Below are 20,109 nucleotides of genomic sequence, written 5' to 3'. Positions count from 1 at the left end.
TGGATGAGTTTGAATTTTGTCAGATGTTCTTTATACATCTGTTGTGATCATCCATTTTTCTCTCATAGTCTCTAATGTGATAAATTACAACAATTTGTTTTTCAATATTAATTCAGCATCTTGCATTGCTGGGATAAAAACCTACTTATTGGTCATAAGTTATACATTTTATTTATTGCTAGGTTCTGTTTGCTAACATTGTTAAGGATCTTGCTACCTACAATCATACAGAATAATATCTCTTTATAATGTCTTTGTCTGTTTTGGTATCAGAATTATGGTAGTCCTATAAATGGGTTGTATAGTGTTCCCTTATCTTTGATTTTGTAAATAATGTGGTTAGGATTAGAATTATTTTGTCTTGCCTTCAGGCTCTTTAACTTTCAGACAAATTGCCTTAATGCCATTAACAACTAAAATACCAGATAAATATATTAAAATTTTAAAAATTTGTTTTCAGACATTGGACAACAAGATATGCGGGGTTGTGATACCTGAGGAAATGAGAAACAATCTGAGTCCTGTGGTTGCTTTAGCTTACTGTCTGAAGTTGGCTTTTAGGCCACAGCACAAAAATGAGGTAACTAAAACGCTCCTCACTGTATTGAAGAGAAACATATTGTAGTCCAATGAATAAAAGACAGAAAGAATGTTTGGGCGGAATGCTGAAAAAGAGAAAAACAGAAAGAGACAGAACTTTAGAAATCTACATAGGAGTTTCTTTTAATCTTTCAGTCCTCATTTTTGCGTGCACTAGGAAAAATTCTGTAAGAATCCAAAGAAATCACCAGACCCTGTAAGCCAAATAATTTCTGTAAATCACAAGAGTTCCCAACTGCCACACCAGAGAAACCTTAAAATTACATAGGACATTAGGTAGCATCTTAAAAGTGTCATGCTTTGAGAATGGATCAAAATTAGGCTCAAAGAGAAGACAAATCTGGCCATGCCATAACAAAGCTTAAAAACAAGCCTTAAGAATATCAAACTGACCTAAAATAACTTGACTACACGAAAAAGCAACTTGTAATACTATTTAAAGAAATATTAAAACTGATATGGATAATTTTAAACTTTACAATTCCAACATCTCATAAAAATTTACCATGTTTGTGTAGCAGCAGGAAAGCATGACCCATAACTGGGAGAAAAATCAATTAGTAGAAAGAAGGTTCTAAATGCAGAGATTATCTTTAGTGTCAGAATCTAAAATCAGGTATATTTATAGCTTTTTTAATAGCTTTTTTTTCAAGAAACATTTTGATATATCATCCATCTAGGACTAATTTTGTGAATGGCGTATGATAGAAATTGCTGTATATCTGAATATGTATGTGTGTATACATGCATAATATATGACAGTTTCTTTGAATTATTAAGTCACTACAAATCAAGCTGAAGCAACAACTGAATATTATTAACTCAGTTACTTGAGCAATTAGCAAGAGTTTTATATTTCTTTTCCCTGAGCTATTTTACTTTTTTACTTTTTTCTTTTTTCTTTTTTTCTTTTATTTTTATTCCTGAGAGACACACAAAGAGAAGCAGAAACACAGGCAGAAGGAGAAGCAGGCTCATGAGGAGCTAGACATGGGACTCAATCCCGGATCCCAGATCCTGGGATCATGCCCCCAGCCAAAGGCAGACGCTCAACTGCTGAGCCACCCAGGTGTCCCTTCCCTAAGCTTTTTAATATTTCCTCTAAAATAACAATGCTACTTTCTGGCTATTTGGGTTATTACCAAAATACCTTCTTTCTTGTTGATTAAGGTCAATTCAGTTCTTTGATTTGAATTTCAAAAGAATATGGGCCCTAGAGGGTATTATGTTAAGCAAAATAAATCAGAGAAAGATAAATACCATATTATCTCTCATATACGGAATCTAAAAAAAATAAAATAAAATAAACAAAAAGCAGATTCAGATCTATAAATACAAAGAATGAAATGATGGTTGCCAGAGGGGAGAAGTGTGGAGGGATGGGCCAAAGAGTGAAGGGTGGGAAATAAAGCTTCCAACTATGAAATATGTCATGGGAATAAAAGGTACAATGTAGGGAATAACCGAAGATATTGTAATAGCACTGTATGGTTACACACTGTGGTAGCTACACTGTGGTGAGCATAGCATGACATATAGATGTGTAGTATCATTATGTTGTACACCTCAAACTAATGTCAACTATACTCAAATAAATAAGTAAACCACCAAAGAATAAGGAAAAAAATAAAAAGCTACTATAAATCTTATAAATATGTACAAAAATATAGAGAGAAGCATGACTGTCATAAAGATAGAACTATTAAGTATAAAACAGAAGACCAAGTGGACCTTGAAATGTAAAATATAGTCTCTGAAATGAAACAAAAAAAACTGAGAGGAGATTAAAACCAGATTGGGCACAAGGACTAGTGAAGTTAAAAAGGCATAGAACTTTATCCAAAATAAAGTACAAAGTAAAAACAAATGGAAAAGAAGGATATTTTATCAGTAGACTCTAGGGAAATATTTAATATTAATGGCAAGAGCAAATTTGAAAAAGAAAAAATGTAACTAACCAAGTTTAAGAAACTCAAAGAACTCTAAACAGGGGCAGCCCTGGTGGCTCAGGTGGTACACCTTTAGCCCAGGGCATGATCCTGGAGACCCAGGATCGAGTCCCACGTCGGGCTCCCTGCATGGGGCCTGCTTCTCCCTCTGCCTGTGTCCGTTCCTCTCTCTCTCTCTCTCTCTGTCTGTCTCTCATGAATAAATAAGTAAAATATTAAAAAAAGAAGATGAAGAAGAAGAAGAAGAAGAAGAAGAAGAAGAAGAAGAAGCAGCTCAAAGAACTCTAAACAGAAAAACACAGATAATCAGACCAAGGCAGATCATAATCAGAATGTTAAATAAAACTGATGGAGAAAAATCTTGAAAGCAGGTAGAGAGGGGAAAAAAAAAAAAAAAACCTGTATGAGATGTAGAGGGAGCAAATATAAATAAGAGCACATATCCCAAACTCTTGTAATCCAAAAGACAATGGAATGACATCTTTAAAGTAACATCAAGTTTTTTCATCATTTCCTTTGTGAAATCTAGTATTAGTATGTTCATTTTTGCTTTGTTGGTTGGAGATACACTTGCCTCCTCTCATAATTTTTATAGTGTATCGGTTTTCAAGTTTTCACCATAGGTAAGTCTTAGAAACCATAAAAGCATCTCTATTAATGTCACTTTAAAAAATATTATAACTAAAAAAAAATATTATAACTAAAGCCTATCACCATTAGTATTTGTCTATCACATACATTTCCCTGTGTCATACACATCTGTTTCTATGTGTTAGGGAAAAAGTGATAGACAGGAAAAAGGGATGCTAGTATAAGCAAAGATATGGCATTTAGCCAATGAAAAATATGCATATTATTTTTATGTGTTTTTTTAAAGGCAATTGATTCCATTACCATTTTATTAAAGAGTTGTACCTATAAAAAAGACAAAATAAGTATAAATAACCATAACAATTAATATTCATAAACTTTTCTTGTGGTTTCTTCATTTTTCAGAAAGTAACAGATGAAACATGTATGAAATTATTAAGATCAAAGGACAGTAAAATGAATGTTTATTTAAGCCTTCAGCTTCAAGGCCCCAAAACATTCAGAATTATGTTTAGAAAAAGGTGGTTCTCTTGTATTGAAATAAATAAAGGTAAAAATGCTACCATAAGCACAAGATCTGAATTGACTACCTCCAATAATTTTAAAGTCTTAAGTATAATTTAGGAATGAGTAAGAAAATGCTGAGGTAAATTTGGTCATATTTTTATAATATTATTATAATTTTTTAATAATATTATTCTGAAGAAATCGCTTGGACAACTTTTTTCTTTTACAAAAGCCTGATACAAATGTTTCAGGAAGATAAATACATGATCTATGTGTTATACAATATATAAAATGTATATTGTTTAGATATCATAATATTTAATATTACAATGTTTAATATGAAGCATTTTGAAATGTTTAAACTTAATATTAATATGTAAATATTTAATAATTATATAATATTTAACACAGCTGTGAAACACTGTATCTATGTTATAGTACTTGGTACCAAGAAAACATCTTGGGAATTCAGATAATATTCTTCCTCATTTCTTAGTTTTGTCTTGAAAACCTGAAAAATTTTACAGTATAATTTAGAGGGCTTGGACTTTCAAGGCAATTTGAATCTTTTTCTCATACATAGATGATTTGGTCATTAATATTTTAGTCATATTCTATGTATTTCTTATAGGTTATGCAACACTGGACAATTAAAAATGTTCCATGCCTCACTTTCCCTACTGGTATAAGAGCTCATTATTATCCTAATAGAACAGTAAGTATTAATGTGTTATTTACTATGTGTCATGAAATCCTTAAAACAGTGCATAGTAAATTATAAGTGCTCAAAATTGTTATTTTATTTTGATAAATAATATTATAAATAATTATATAAATAAAGCAAACTATAATAATCATTGATTTATCACAGTGATTTGTTTATGGTAGGATAAGCATTATTTACACCTGTACATCCTAATTGGCTGAAGAATATAGAAGGTAGCTTTCATATTTCATTCACCAATGCTATTATTTGTATAGCCTAAGTAATTAAAGTCTACAAAGGTGGGCCATAAAGTCCACAAGAATGATGGTGAAATACCGTGTGTTCTGTCCTCAATGCTTCCATAACAAATAGAGCCGATTATTGGTGGAATTAGGAGTCATCTATGGCAGTGTCTTCCCCTGGTCTGAAATCACAATGAAGACATTCTCTTCTGTCTGATTTATTGCCTTCTTTTACTATTGCTGGATTACTTTAACAAGTTTCTGCCAGCTTCTAATAAATCTGCACAGCATGAATAAATAAATAAAATTTTTTTAAAAAAATAGTAACCCTAGCACAGGTAATTAAAGAGAAGACTACTGAGTCAAGTATTACAGGACTGATATGTAGTCTTAACAATTAGTACAGCAAAACCAATGGATAAAATATTCAAATAATTCTATATCAGTGGGCAAAAAACTACTCCGCCTTGCCTCCTGAGCATCCCCTCCTCTAGCTGCCCCAGAACTCTGCCCTACAGAACTCCACCAACATCAAAATGTTAAGTAACAAGGGTGTTAATGCCTGACATGGTGGTGGAATTCCAGGCCCCACTTTACATTTTGACCTTCTTCTGTTCTTATTGATTGTATCTGTGACACATCTGTTGTTAGGTATTTAAGTATAGACTAGAGGAAAAGTGTATTTTATTGAGATTGTCATGCGGTCAACAGGCAAATTGGCATTGGCAGTATACAGAAAGAATGAGTTCCTGAGATACAGATAATGCACAAAGACAAGAATTCCAAGATTATGAAACTGTAGAGAGTTAGGTAGCCAAAGAAATGCTGCATGGTGACTGGACAACATAGTTTAATGCAGAAAAAAAAAAAATCTAGGCCAAGATCTGATATCATAGTTAAGACACTGGGTGCCTGAAAGTAACTGATAAGAAAAAAGGTTTCACAGCCTACACATATTAGGTTGCACTGGAGATTTGTTTGTATGAATAAGCCTTGGTTAAGAAAACGTGGTTTAAAACCAGCAGGAAGTTGACCAGTTGCTAAATTACCTGATGTAGCATTAAGCATGAATTCCTGATGAAGATTACAAAACAGAAGGTAGAGACAAAATGCCACATGACAGTTAAGTGGAACACATTTTGGATAAGTGCAGTTTTAAACAGAAGCTTTCCAAGCAGCTGATTAGGTATCATAGTTAATTGAGTGACTACTTTCAGTTACTTAATATTATTAGTAAGATTATCCATTTGCAAGTATCCCAAGCATCTTAAATTAATTCATATTTCCACCATTCAATGTCTTGAATTCTTCTCTTAGAGTTTGAGTTTCTGAAAAAAAGTCAGAACAGTTCAGGGGTGCCTGGGTAGCTCAGTTGGTTGAGTGTCTGCCCTCTGCTCAGGTTATAATCTCGGGGTCCTGAGATTGAGCCCACCTCAGGCTCCCTGTTGCCAGAGAGTCTGCTTCTCCCTTTCCTTCTGCCCCTACCCCCACTTGTGCCCTCTCTCTGTCTCTCACTCACTCTCTCTCAAAGGAATAAATAAAATCTTTAAAAACAAAAAGAGCCCGTTTATTAAATCTACTTGAAATCTCTTTTGCTATCAATAGTCCTCAAAATTATTTGATCAGCTTAATTTTAATAGCTAACTTTTTTCCCATTAGCATTTATTATAAGTCTTGCCCACAATATTCAAGGCTCTAGTCCCCCTTCCTCCATTTTTAAGATGATATTCTCAAATACTAGTCTTGGGATAACCAAAGAACATGCTTAATGCAATGAACAGCAGGCTGGACGAAGCAGAGGAACTAATTAATGACCTAGAAGACAAATTAATGGAAAGCAATGAAGTGAAACAAAAGACACAAGAATAGACTTAGGGAACTCCGTGACTCCATCAAATGTAATAACATTCATATTATAGGATGGCCAGAAGAAGAAGAGATAATAATGGGCAGGGAATTTATTTGATGAAGTAATAGCTGAAAACCTTCCTAGTCTGGAGAAGGAAACAGATATCCAGATCCAGAAAGCACAGAAAACTCCTATCAAGATCCTAAAAAGGAAGCCAACACCAAGACATATTGTAATTAAATTTACAAAATACAGTGATAAAGAAAAAAAAAAAGTCTTAAAAGCAGGAAGAAAAAAGATGTCATAAACTTGCAAGGGAAAATCTATAAGGATAGCTGGAGATTTTTCAACAGAAACTTGGCAAGCCAGAAGAGAGTGGCATGATATATTCAACATGCTGAATGGAAAAAATCTGCAGCCAAGAATACTCTATCCAGCAAGGCTATCATTCAGGATAAAAGGCAAGCTAAAAACCAGCCTGCATTCCCAACAACAGTATAAGAGAGTTCTCTTTCTCTGCATTCTTGCAAACATTCATTGTTTCCTGACTTCTTAATTTTAGCCATTCTGACAGGCATGAGGTGGTATCTCATTGTGGTTTTGATTTGTATTTTCCCAATGCCAAGTGATGTGGAGCATTTTTTATATATTGGTTGGCCATGTGTAGGTCTTCTTTGGAGATATATCTGTTCATGTTTTCTGCCCACTTCTTGACTGGATTATTTGTTTTTTTGGGTGTTGAGTTTGATAAGTTCTTTTTTTGTTTTGTTTTGTTTTGTTTTTTCTTTTTTTTCTTTTTTCTTTTTCTTTTTTTTTTGAGTTTGATAAGTTCTTTAAAGATCTTGGATACTAGTCCTTTATCTGATATGTTATCTGCAAATAACTTTTCCCATTCCATAAGCAGTCTTTTAGTTTTGTTGACTGTTTCCTTTGTTGTGCAAAGGCTTTTTATCTTGATCAAGTCCATCCACAGATGAATGGATACAGAAGATGTGATTCATATATATATATGAATATGAATATGAATATGAATATGAATATGAATATATGTGGATATTACTCAGCCATCAGAATAGAATGAAATCTTACCCCTTACCCATTTACATCGACATGGGTGGAACTGGAGGGTATTATGCTGAGTGAAATAAGACAATTATCATATGGTTTCACTCATCTGTGGAATATAAGGAGCGGTGCAGAGGATCGTAGGTGAAAGGAAGGAAAACTGAATGGGAAGAAATCACAGAGGGAGATAATCCATAAGAGATTCTTAACTATAGGAAACAAATTGATGGTTGCTGGAGAGGGTGGGATGAGGTAACTCAGTGCTAGGCTTTAACGGATGAGGTAATTGGGTGATGGATTTTAAGGAAGGCATGAGATGTAATGAGCACTGGGTGTCATATGCAAATGATGAATTACTGAACTCTATATCTGAAACTAATGATTTACTATATGTTGGCTAACTGAATTTAAATTAAAAAACAAAAGAAAAAAGAGAACTACAGGCTAATATACCTGATGAACACTAATGCAAAAATTCTCAATAAACTACTAGCAAACTGAATCCAATGATACATTAAAAAATCATTCATAATGACCAAATGGAATTTATTTCTGGGTTGCTAGGGCTCAATATTTGCAGATCAATCAATGTGATACACTTAATACAAGAAAGGATAAGAATCACATGATCATTTCAATAGATGCACAAAAAACATTCAACAAAGTACAACACATTCATGATAAAAAATAAAGTGGATGTTGAGGGAAAATTCCTCAACATAACAAAGCCCATATATGAAAAACCCACAACTAATATCATCTTTAATGGGGAAAAACTGTCATAAAAGTTATAATTCAGATTATGCTATCAAAATATGTAAAGTCCCAAAGACACATGGAGTTTCATTTGTCCTAATTAGTTTGAGAAGGCATTGTTAATTTTTTTCAAAAAATATGATTGAAATGAGATGATTCTGAGGATATATAATTATATTCCATTCAGTCAACTTTTTCTATCTTCCTTTGGAAAAGAAATGATTTCTATATAAATAATGAAATTTGGACGAATTAGCTGCAAATGCCTCTTCTCCAAGTGCTGCTCAGACCATCTTTGCTAGTTAATTGATAGATATTGACCGATTTATTTGAGGTCTCTGGGAACCCCTGAAGGTAATATCACAATTCCATAAAATCATTTTTATTCTATGTATTGTTAAAAACGAAAAGAGAATTCAGAAAATTTCTAATATAAGCAGAATTTTTGCCTGAAAGACTGATGCTTTTACTTAACTTCTGATTTTCCTCACTCTTCATAACTATTTTTTTTTATTGTGTTCTTAGGAATCAATAGTGGTACATGTGAATCTATCCTCAGTGATCATTATATCAGCCACTTAAATTGCTATAAGCTATAACTCTAAACCATACCTCACAAATTTTGTAGCTTTACATGAAATGAATCATGTAAATCTAGTTATCAATGATTCAGTTTAAAGCTACCACAAGTGCTTCATAATCACTCTGATTTTTTTCTTACAAATTATGTAGGGTAGAGTAACTACCTACTTTAATTATCTAATATGAATACTCGATTTTATGTTGTTTCTATAAAATTATATGCACTTTCCAAGTTGAAGATTTCCTACCTGTGAACTATAAAAAGTACAGAGCATGGTCTATAAATGCAGTTGCAAAACAAGTTCTATGTAAAAGAATAACAATAGGAATTAGGGGCATAAACTGTTAAATAACTACCCTAAAAGAAAGACTATACCAAAGCTGTGTATGTTCACTTATCAACAAATATTTGTGGAACGCTTTCCCTATCATACAGTTCTAAGGACAGTTTTAAGTGCTGGGATTACACAAATGAATAAAACAACTTCAATCCCCCACCCCCAAGGAGACTTCACACAGTGAGAGAGAAAATATGGGAAATCGATGCACACATGATAGATGTGTATTACATGTATGTTTATTTTATGATAATTTCAGTTGATAAGTTATAAGGAGAAAAGGCAGGAAGAAAGGGAGAGGGCTAGGGGGTAGGTATGGCTTTTGTAATTTTAGGTTGGGTTAATCTAAGATATTTTAAGCAAAGATCTGATAGAAGTAAGGAAAGACAACATGTGAATATGTGGGGAAAGAAAATTACAGGAAAAGGAAGATCAAGTGCAAAGCATCTGGATAGGCAGCATGCCGGGTACACTCAAGAAATCCTGAGAAAGCCAGTGTGTTTTGAACAGCATGAGCAGATGCAAATAATAGAATACAGTCTGTTGGTAAAGTAAGAATTTTTTAAAAACTGATGAGGACTTTCCTTGACCAAACATTAGTCAGGGTCCCCTGAGCCGTCTTCTCCCTGTCTTTGCAAAGCCTAGTTTAAGCAAGAAGCCTGTTAAGCCAGTTTAAACAGAACCCTTCCACCCCTGATTTCCCATCAGCCTCAATAGCAGATCAAATTCCTCATCCCTATCATCCCCCAGGTGATACTTGATCACCCTGACCTGCCTTCAGCAATAATTGTTTGATCAGTTTAGCAAAAATTCCACTGTACCCTTGATGTCTCCTCTTAGTAATTTTCTATCCACTGATCCCCTAATCTGCTCCTTAACTATAAATCCCCACTAATCTTGTTATATTTAGAGTTGATCCCCATCTCCCTCCCCTGTTGTGATAGTCTTAACACCTATCACACGTCTTGAATAAAGTCTTCCTTCCCACTTTATGGAGTGTCAAGAATATCTTTTTTTTTCTTTAACAGGGTCATTGTCAATCTAATGTGTACACTGACTTCAAAAAACTAAAGATAATCTCTGACTATCCAATAAAATTAATAAAAATTATGGAGAAAAATGCAGAATGTGATTTTTTTATGGTAATAAAAATACTTATGTTGGATTATGTAGTGCTCAGGAGCTATACTTCCCAGCATTTATTCTCCTTGACATTAGGAGTAAATCTAATAAAGAAATCGAAAAGGTGGAATGGAGAAGCGACCACGTAAATGGTTTAAAATATTTATCGTTGAATAAAATAAGTGTTTAACCTATTTATAAAGAAAGATATTGGATGGGATTTTGCTGGATTGTGATGCTGTAATGATTGCTAGTAGTGAAAAATTAGCTGTTACAAAAGAATTATTAAGGTGGTTCACAATGCGGGGGCCTGGGTGGCTCAGTGGGTTAAGCATCCGCCTCAGGCTCAGGGCATGATCTAGGGGTCCTGTGATTAAGCCCCACATTGGGATCCCTGCTTGGCAAGGAGTCTGCTTCTCCCTATCCCTCTGCCCCTCCTCGTACTTGTTTGAGGAACTCCAAGTATCCATCAGAATCCCATTAGAGAGCCTTTGGAACTCATGTAGACAATATCCCTGCACAACACAGAACAGTTGATGCTATATGAGTGCTTAATTTTAGACTTTTGATTGTCTTTAAAAAATCTACTGGACTTTATTTAAATACCTGAATTTGAGTCTCTCTTTTCTTCTCCTCCCACCCCCATCAATGGTGCTCAGAGTGATATCTGCCTGAAAATAGCCAAAATTCTGATTTCCAGAATGAGAGAGAAAAATAGGCTTTATTTTCCAACACCGCTGTCTTACTGTGCTTTTATCCTATCCAGAAAATAACAATTCTCAAAGGGCCAATCATTTTGAGTTGTGTGCATGTAGCCTGTTCAACTTCTTCCCCGTTTACTTATGGGCCAGGTGATGCATAGGATCGATTAATTCAAATAAGTATTTTTGTTAATGAATAAGGCTTTTCATGACATGTTTGATTAACATTTCTGAGGTTTCCTCCAAAAAAAATCATAACAACTTTTGTGTGTTTTTAAAAATCATTACTCTATGGAAAACCTTTGACAATTCAATATGAAGATTATTCTCCAAAAAAAAAAAAAAAAAGAAAATTATTCTTCCATTTTCTGTTATGGTAATTCATGGTTGGAATCCAAAGAAGTAAAAAGTGAGATGAAAATGTATACTTTGTACATACAGCTTAAGTCTTTTGCTCTTCTAATTTTCTGTGAAGACTTGTCATGAGGATCCTCTGACATTACAGCACTCCTGGTACATTAGGACACCTACTTTCTGATATTGTGAGTGGGAAAATCATATTACTTGACAGTACAGGATTATTTTCATTTATTTAGATAAAATTCTATGAGAAATAGCTAGTAGTTTCTGCTATTACTATTGGCTATATATTCTTGCAAATTTTAACCCCAAAGCAGTTTTTATTTTCCTACAGAAAATGGCTTTATACACATGGATAGGGCTCCTAACCAATAACTCATTCCCCTTCAGAATCACTAACCTTGTATGGAGTTGGGTGTACTTGGTAATCAGATTCTGGAAGTGGCTTTATAGTTAGTTGACTTTACCACTACCTATGGCATATCTGACAACTCAAAGTTCCATAGCTCTTTTGTCCTAGATGCTAAGTCTGAAGTATCTCAAAATTCCTTGCACAGCTCTAAAGAGTTTCTAGCATTGCTGCCAATAAAACCCCTTCTAGCCTCAATGTGAAACCACTGCTTTTTTCAAAAATTATGCTAACCTTGACGTTTTCCTTATTAGGGGGCAGGTTAGGACCTCATTACTATCTATAGGTCTTTTGTTCAACTTCATACTTGATCCATCTGTGTATAAAATCAGCTACCTTGAAGATCTTAGTACACATTTCCCTAAGACTGGGTCAAAGAGCAAATTAGAGGGTCTGCTCAATATCAAGCTCTAAAGCATCTGTTCCTGATGGTGATTACTGAATTAATTCAAATGACTTCATAGTTCTGTGTTTAATCAAAATTAATGAATTCATCACCAGTGCACTGATTTATTTGTGTGATTAGAACTAAAAAGGTCATTCTCATCATTTTTCACCTCTTTTAATCTTGATTTCGCTATTAAGGAAGTAGATTTAATGCCTCTTGAAAAGAGATGTTTCTTTTTCTTATATTGTGTGAATCAATTTAATTCCCTATGAATAGATTTTACTCAGCTTTTCAATAAGTTTTAAAAGGATGTACTACAAAGGAAAGCCAGTGTCTATCTATTTTTCTCTAAAAAGATGTCCTGAGAAAGAGCTATGTGTCCCCATAGAGCTTTAGGAACACTTCCATTATTGTTATCTGACAGTGTTTAAAAATTCCTTCTTTAAGTGTCCATTTCTTTTCCCCTTTCCTCTCCCCACTGAGTCTGACTTTGTAAGAGAAAGGAACTCTGTTATATATATTTTATTCCTTGTGAGTAGTGAATGAGAATTGAACAACTTAGCAGTTGTTCAACAACTTAGCAGTTGTTCAACTATATTTACTGACCAAATGAATGGAATGATTACATTGCACAATTGGATTATCAACCAATTTATACTTTCTACACCCTACAACTAGTTTTCTTATGCTAGGAAACTTCTGCCTTCCTTGACTCAGAGAGAAAGCATCACATTAAAGTGAAAGAGTAAAGGATAAAAAAATGGGAAAAGCTTGCGTTATTATTATTATTATTATTATTTTTTTTTTTGTAAAAGAGATGAGATGGTGAGAAAAGATAAAACACCTATGTGTAGGGTATATTCTTCTATTGGTTTTCCATCGCTGCTATAATAAATTACCATAATGTTGGGAGCTTAAAACTCACAAACTTATATTCTTATAGTTCTTGAGGCCAGAAGTTTAAAATGGGTCTCAGGGGGATAAAATCAAGCTGTCAACAGAGCTGTGTTCCTTCTGGGGTCACTAGGAGAAAAGATGCCCTTTTGCCTTAAGGGTTTCTCAAGGCCACCCATTTTCCTTTGTTTAGACTTGTATGGCCATATGCCTGGATTTCCACTTGTCTGCCTCCCTCTTCTTTTTTTTTTTTTGAGAGCCTTGTGATTAGCTTGGATTTAAGGGAATAACTTAGGATACTGTCCCCACCTCAAGGCCCTTAATTTAATCACATCTTCAAAGTCCCTTTTGCTACATAAGACAACACACTCATAAATTCCAAGGATTAGGACCTGGCCATCTTCCGGGAGCCATTATTCAGCTAACATATATCATATTCCAGATTGTAACAGAGTGCTTCTCCACCAGGGAAATAATTTTGAGACTCATTCTTCTTCTTTATAACACAAGAGAACAAGGAAACGGCATTTAGTAAGCACCAGCAATGTAATTAGAACTACTCTGTTACTTTCCCATAAATTATCACAATTAAGCCATTATATGCTAAATGTATATTGAGCATTTCCTTGTAGCTACTTTTCCATGTGTGAGATACTGGGCATCAAGTGGCTACCTAGACACAAGGCTGGCCTCTTATGCACTGAATGCTCTAGTGTGTTTGATGGCAATAAAAACAAATGAATGAGGAAAGAAAAAGAAAAAGTCATTGCTATTGAGAAATATTTTACAAGAAGAACAGACATGGTGACTTACTATAAAGTAATAGGTAAAGGTTTATTTTAATTATAAAAGGAACACATGAGTTGTCTTTTATATTAAGACTCAAAAATGAAAGTCATTCCCAGGAAGACTTGATATGTTATTACTCTCACAGACCCAACTGAATAATTTGCCTACATCATACAGCTACTATAATAGTAAAGTTGGAATTCAAGTCCAGATCTTCTGAGTAAAAGTAAAAGGAATTTTTGTGTGCCTAACTGGCACTAGGCTGTGGCTACTTTAATGTACAGGCAACAGGGTGAAGGGGCGTGAATTTGCACCTCCTCTTTCCTGACAACATTTTGGCAGTGTCTTTGCACATTATCGATTGTCACAAATTAGGTAAATGTGCTACTAGCATCTAGCTGGTCAAGGCCAGAGATGCTCTTAAACATTATATAGATACCTGACAGTCCCTCCCCCAACAACAAAGACTTATTCAACTTAAAATGTCTGTTTTGTTGAGGTTGAGCGTCAATCAGACGCTGATCATGAATGTCTGATCAATATACATGTGGTGAACAATGGTAATTTTAAGAAAATGGGATGTAGTCACTCTGGGATTGTAGAAATTATATGTTCCATATAAAACAGATGTAAAGTTAGTGGGTATTCAACAAATGATAGTAGTAATAACAAGGGCAATACTGATGATGATGATGATGATGATGATGATATATAGGAAGAAAATGTGACAGTGAAGGAAGAGTGTATTTTTTGACAGGGGCTTTGTCTCTACTCACAGATTCTGGGTATGTCTAATTTCAGTTGACAGATATGATGTGGCTGTCAAATATTATTGCTCCTAGAAAGACCTATATCCATTGTCAGTATAACTTAAATATTTGTGTCACTGTATACCCAGAGCTCCAATTCTCTTTCTCAGATCATGGATGAATTGGTATTTTTATTGGCTATCTTGACTGATGTGCGGAAATTTGGTGAAATTCATTGTTAAAGACTCATCTTGAAAAGTGCAATTGGTGAGGAAGGTGATAATACCTTAATTTATATTGTGCTTTACAATTTTCAAGTATTTTCTATGCATAATTTCATTTGGTCCCATGTAATTCTGTAAATTATTCATACCAATTCCTTCCTACACTTCTTTCATATTATGTATCAGAAATATAAATTGTCTTTTTACTATCCCTTAAGATATTGCAGATGCCATGAAAATCTGGAATAAACACATTTCTTGTAACTATTCTAATTTTTTTTCAGTACTGCAATGACCACAGTCTGCATTTAATTTGAGAATATTTTAATGTTTTAAAAAATATCTATAGTTACTTGCTCCCTAAAATTATTTTAAAAATTTTATATAATTTATATATTACATAATTTTTATATTTATGATTTAATTATATATATAGAGAGACATAACACATAAGCAGAAAAGAGTACAAAGCGTAAATCATAAAGGTTTTCACAAAGTACCAATTAAGAAAAGGAATATTACAAGTTCCCCAAAGTCTCCCCTTTGGCCTTAAGTCACTATCCTCAAGGCTTCTCATTTTAATGCAGATAAATTTACATTACAATAAAATGTATTATCTTAATTGTGAAATTGTGTGAGATTCAACCATTTCATATACCAACTTAATGATGAAACTGTTACCCAGATAGGATCCAGAACATTTCCCTCACATCAAGAAATCCCTCCACACTCCTTTCTTGTCAATATTCTTTCCTCATTCAGGCAATCATTTTTTAATTTATATCATCATAGATTTTTATTGTGCTCTTTCACTTTATATAAATAGCAATATCTGTTTTTTATATAAATGTGTGCAGGTATGTATACATGTAAGAATATGGCTTCTTTGCTCAGCATATTTTTGAGTTTCACCCATTTCATTGCAAGTAATTAGTTTGTTTCATTTTTTTATTGCTGAAATACATTGTACAAATATACCATCATCCATCTATCCAGTCTCCATTGAACGGACATTTGGTTTACATCCAGTTTTAGGCTTTATAAAAATGATTGCCATGGACATTCTTGTATGTATCTTTTAATTTACATATATATGTATATATGTATATATGTGTGTGTGTGTGTGTGTGTGTGTGTGTGTGTATTTTGGGTAAATGTCTTGAAGTAGAGCTGCTATGCTACATGGTGGAGATATGCAAAAGCTGCTAGGTAAATTTTAGCAACAATTCTAATCTTTCAGATCTAAAACAAGACCAATACAAAAAAAAATAAAAGACCAATACAGAAGCAAACATAATCACTTTATTGTGTGTCATAAGCAAAATTATCGTTTAAAATATAATGAGACTTTTTTACTAACATTTATTTATTTATTTATTTATTTATTTATTTATTTATTTATTATAGTCACAGAGAGAAAGAGCGAGAGAGAGAGAGAGAGAGAGGCAGAGACACAGGCAGAGGGAGAACCAGGCCCCATGCAGGGAGTCCGATGTGGGACTCGATCCTGGAACTCCAGGATCGCGCCCTGGGCCAAAGGCAGGCGCTAAACCTCTGCGCCACCCAGGGATCCCGACTTTTTTACTAACCTTGATCTTCTTCTTACCCCACATACTGGAGAATTCATAAATGAGAAGTTAGGAGTGTTAAGAGAAATAGATGGTGCATGGTTTCCTACTGATGCAATAAGAAACTACCAAAAGCTTATTGACTCAAAAGAAAAAGTCTGAAGTTTGTCACATTCACAGTTTCTGTGCTTTTCTTATCCCACTGCAGCAGTACTTGTCTGTTTGAAGTCAAAATTGGTCAAGAGATTTTAGAAATATCCCGGTGAATCGCCCGTTTGCCAAATTTAAGCTTATCTGTTTCCATTTGTGTATTAGGAGGTCTCAATCCTCCAAATCATCAGGGTAAATTATCCCTTCTAAGAAAATATTTTTTCCCCTTTGACTTTTTTGGTATTAGAAACCTAATCGTTATCAGCCCAACCTATCATTCAGTGTTTAAGTAACTAACCGTTTCCCCTACTTGAAGTATTTCCCTTCTAAACTTGCAGAGTTGTGAAGACTGGCATTGAAATTCTCCAGGTGAACCCCTGAAGTGATGGGAAGCAGAGTGACTTACATTTCGCCTTTCTCCTCACAGGTACAATGCACCTTAAACTATGATAATCTCCTGTACAAGAAATATTTCACTACGTTTGCAGTAGTCCACCACCAGCCTCCAGATCCACCTTGGTTTTGAAGGGTTAGACTGATAAAATTAGATGGGATGTGATAGCAGTCACTACCATTCATCCTCATCTTTCACATCTTCACAGATGACACCAATTTCTGCAGTGTTCTCAGGGATTTGATTTGATTTTTAAAATTTGCTTTCTCTAGAAAAGCGAGTCAGTTTTAATGGTTTCCATTTAGGCTATCTGACTATAGCAGCCTTTATTTTACCAGCAAATGAACCAAAGTGGAGTGTCTGCAAAGTATCAACTGTCTCCTTTCCTATTATGTATTCCAAGATTAAAACAAAAACAAAAACTGTGTGTGTCCCAGTAGATGTGCAGCATGCCAGACTTTGCACAGGATTCCATTAACTTGTCCACCATTCACTTCTACTCTAACAGAGAAAGCATGATTATGCTTTGGGTCCTGGATATTTATGTGAACAGCCCAGCAGGCCTTGAAATGGCGTTGTCTCTTTGCCCTCATGTATGCCTAGCTAGCCAAATGGCTATAGGTTGCAAATTCATTACCATATAGTAATAGGATTGTAGAGTCTTTCTTCCTGGGCATCTGAATTCTCTTCCAGTGAATAGGTTTGGATCAGAAAACCAGCTCATTCTGGCAACAAACAATACACAATACACTGCGACTTTGGTGGGGGAAGATGGCCTCAGTCTCTTGATCATCAGCACCACCCTTGCTGGCTGCCTATCTCTCCTGCCTCTGGAGATACTGTTTTCTTTTAACTATCTCCATATGTCTCTGTGAGTTAGAACTTCCTAATGGCTACTCACCCTTGCCTCTCCTTAGACCTATCTTTCTTCTAATAATTAACTGCCATCACTTTGCTTCCATGATTTCTGGGCTCAACCATCCCCATAACTATCAGGGAGCTAAACGAAACTCAGTCTATAATAAAATCTCTTAGGGTCGACAGTGGCTTAGAAAGAACACCCACCACTGAATTTCTCAATTTTGTTTGTGTCTCTCTCAGAAACAAATCCCTTAAAGTTTTGGCCTTAGCATAAAACATAGGCAAAGTTCTCATTTCTCACTGTTTTAGTGAGGCACAATTAATGCACCATAAATCACACAAGTTTAAAGTATACCACTTGGTAATTTTTGACGTATGCATTCATCTATGAAACCATCACCACAATCAAGGTAACGATATATATCCATCACCCCAAAGTTTTTATAATCCTTTATGCAAATCAACCTCTCCACTAGAGCCACCACAGTGTCTCATCTCCATGCTACCACCGAATTGCTTTTCGTCACTATAAGGTTAGCCTGCAATTTTTTGAATTTTAAATGAATAGAATCTTTCATAAGCTATATCGAGAAAAAAGGTGAATTTTACTGTATGCAAATTACACCTCAAGAAATTACACCAATAAAAAGATTAAATATTTGATCAGTTTAAAAAGCATTTTTCTAAAAAACATTAAAAATAAATAAAAAAGCGTTTCTCTTTTAGCACAAGGTCACACAACTAAACAGTGGTAGATTTGAGGATCCAACTCAGTCAGTCTGACTCCAGAACTCCGTTTTAAACCATTTCAATTAGAATGTGCATTTATTTTAATATAATAGAATATTATTTTAATGTGCTAATTTTCAAAATTCACTTATTAGGAATCACGAACTTCCAGACTCTTAACATATTACTGTAGCAGTGATGTCTTTGGAATTCTAATTTTTTTAATAATAAATTTATTTTTTATTGGTGTTCAATTTGCCAACATACAGAATAACACCCAGTGCTCATCCCGTCAAGTGCCCCCCTCAGTGCCCTCCACCCAGTCACCCCTACCCCCCGCCCTCCTCCACTTCTACCACCCCTAGTTCGTTTCCCAGAGTTAGGAGTTCTCCATGTTCTGTCTCCCTTGCTGATATTTCCCACACATTTCTTCTCCCTTCCCTTATATTCCCTTTCACTATTATTTATATTCCCCAAATGAATGAGACCATATAATGTTTGTCCTTCTCTGATTGACTTATTTCATGGAATTCTAATTAAAAAGGTTCATATCTCATAAATATAAGGATTCTGCGAGGAGACTTTTAAGCCTCCCATCTCTCCAAAGACCTAAACACAGCTACTACACGTAGTTCAGTTCAAAAAGCTCTATTATGTTAATAATTTTTTAAAGTGCAAAATTGTATTTGGATTATTATAATTACATGTTAACTTATATCAAATATTATAATTGATAGTAACCAAAGAGTATACAGTCATAGAATATAGGCACTTAATGGAATTCCAAAGATTATTGATCTAATGTCTCTTTGGCACTTAAGGAAAACAGAGTCCATAACAGTACATGACTTGTTTGATATTACACAGTTCCTTAGTTGAGAAAAAGTCAGAATTAACCCCAAGTTCTCTGATTTGGACTAATACTCTGTCTTCACTCATATCATCTTGGGGCTGAGAGTCCATACTATCCAGGCTACTTGAGAAGAGGCACCATGATTTTGTACATAAACCATAAGGTAATCAATCAGCTTGAAGGGCTCTTATCTATATTGATTTCTATATTTACCTTATAGGAAATGTATCCCACTTGAATTATGAGAAGTTTGGCACAACTTCTCATATATTGGAAGAATTACTATAAAGGCAGCCCTGATGAGGAAAATAGTAATTCTGTTAGTCAGGTTTCAGGATATCAGATAAATCACCTAACCACATCTTTACTGTAGACTAAAACTCTATTTATACATTGCCACACATGAAGAGAGATGAAGTTTCATTCCTGAATTCATGAAAAATACAGAAGTACTCTCTTTTTGCCTCTTTCTAAGTGGTGAGGTTGCTTCTTGCATGCTAGTACCCAGAAATATATAGTCATCAGATAAGAAGCATATATACATTTTATGGAAATTTACTGAGTATGCCATCCATATTAAAACTAATTTTAGGAAAAGTCACAATGTCTCCACATCGTTAAATGGTGGTTTTCAAAATAAGTTTAGATATTAGTTATACCAACTCCCTCTCTAGTAATAGAGGTAATTAGTGAAAAGATTTAGCTTTACATTAAAGTAAAAGAATTAAATAGA

The 20,109-nt window shown here is 34.4% G+C and overlaps 1 long non-coding RNA gene across 3 annotated transcripts in view; it reads right to left on the bottom strand.

Annotated features, from left to right (window-relative positions):
* LOC140603461 (uncharacterized) overlaps window positions 1-20,109 on the bottom strand; it is an 85,725-nt gene that overhangs the window by 27,305 nt on the left and 38,311 nt on the right. For all 3 annotated transcript variants that reach the window (XR_012006441.1, XR_012006443.1, XR_012006442.1), the window contains exon 3: window positions 19,590-19,672. This is a non-coding gene — a long non-coding RNA (uncharacterized lncRNA). The remainder of the gene's footprint in view (window positions 1-19,589; window positions 19,673-20,109) is intronic.

The sequence above is a fragment of the Canis lupus genome, chromosome 14 (genome assembly GCF_048164855.1).
Source record: "Canis lupus baileyi chromosome 14, mCanLup2.hap1, whole genome shotgun sequence".
Lineage (NCBI taxonomy): Eukaryota > Metazoa > Chordata > Mammalia > Carnivora > Canidae > Canis > Canis lupus.
The sequence above is the reverse complement of the archived record's forward strand: the minus strand, read 5'-3'. Positions and strand labels throughout refer to the sequence as shown.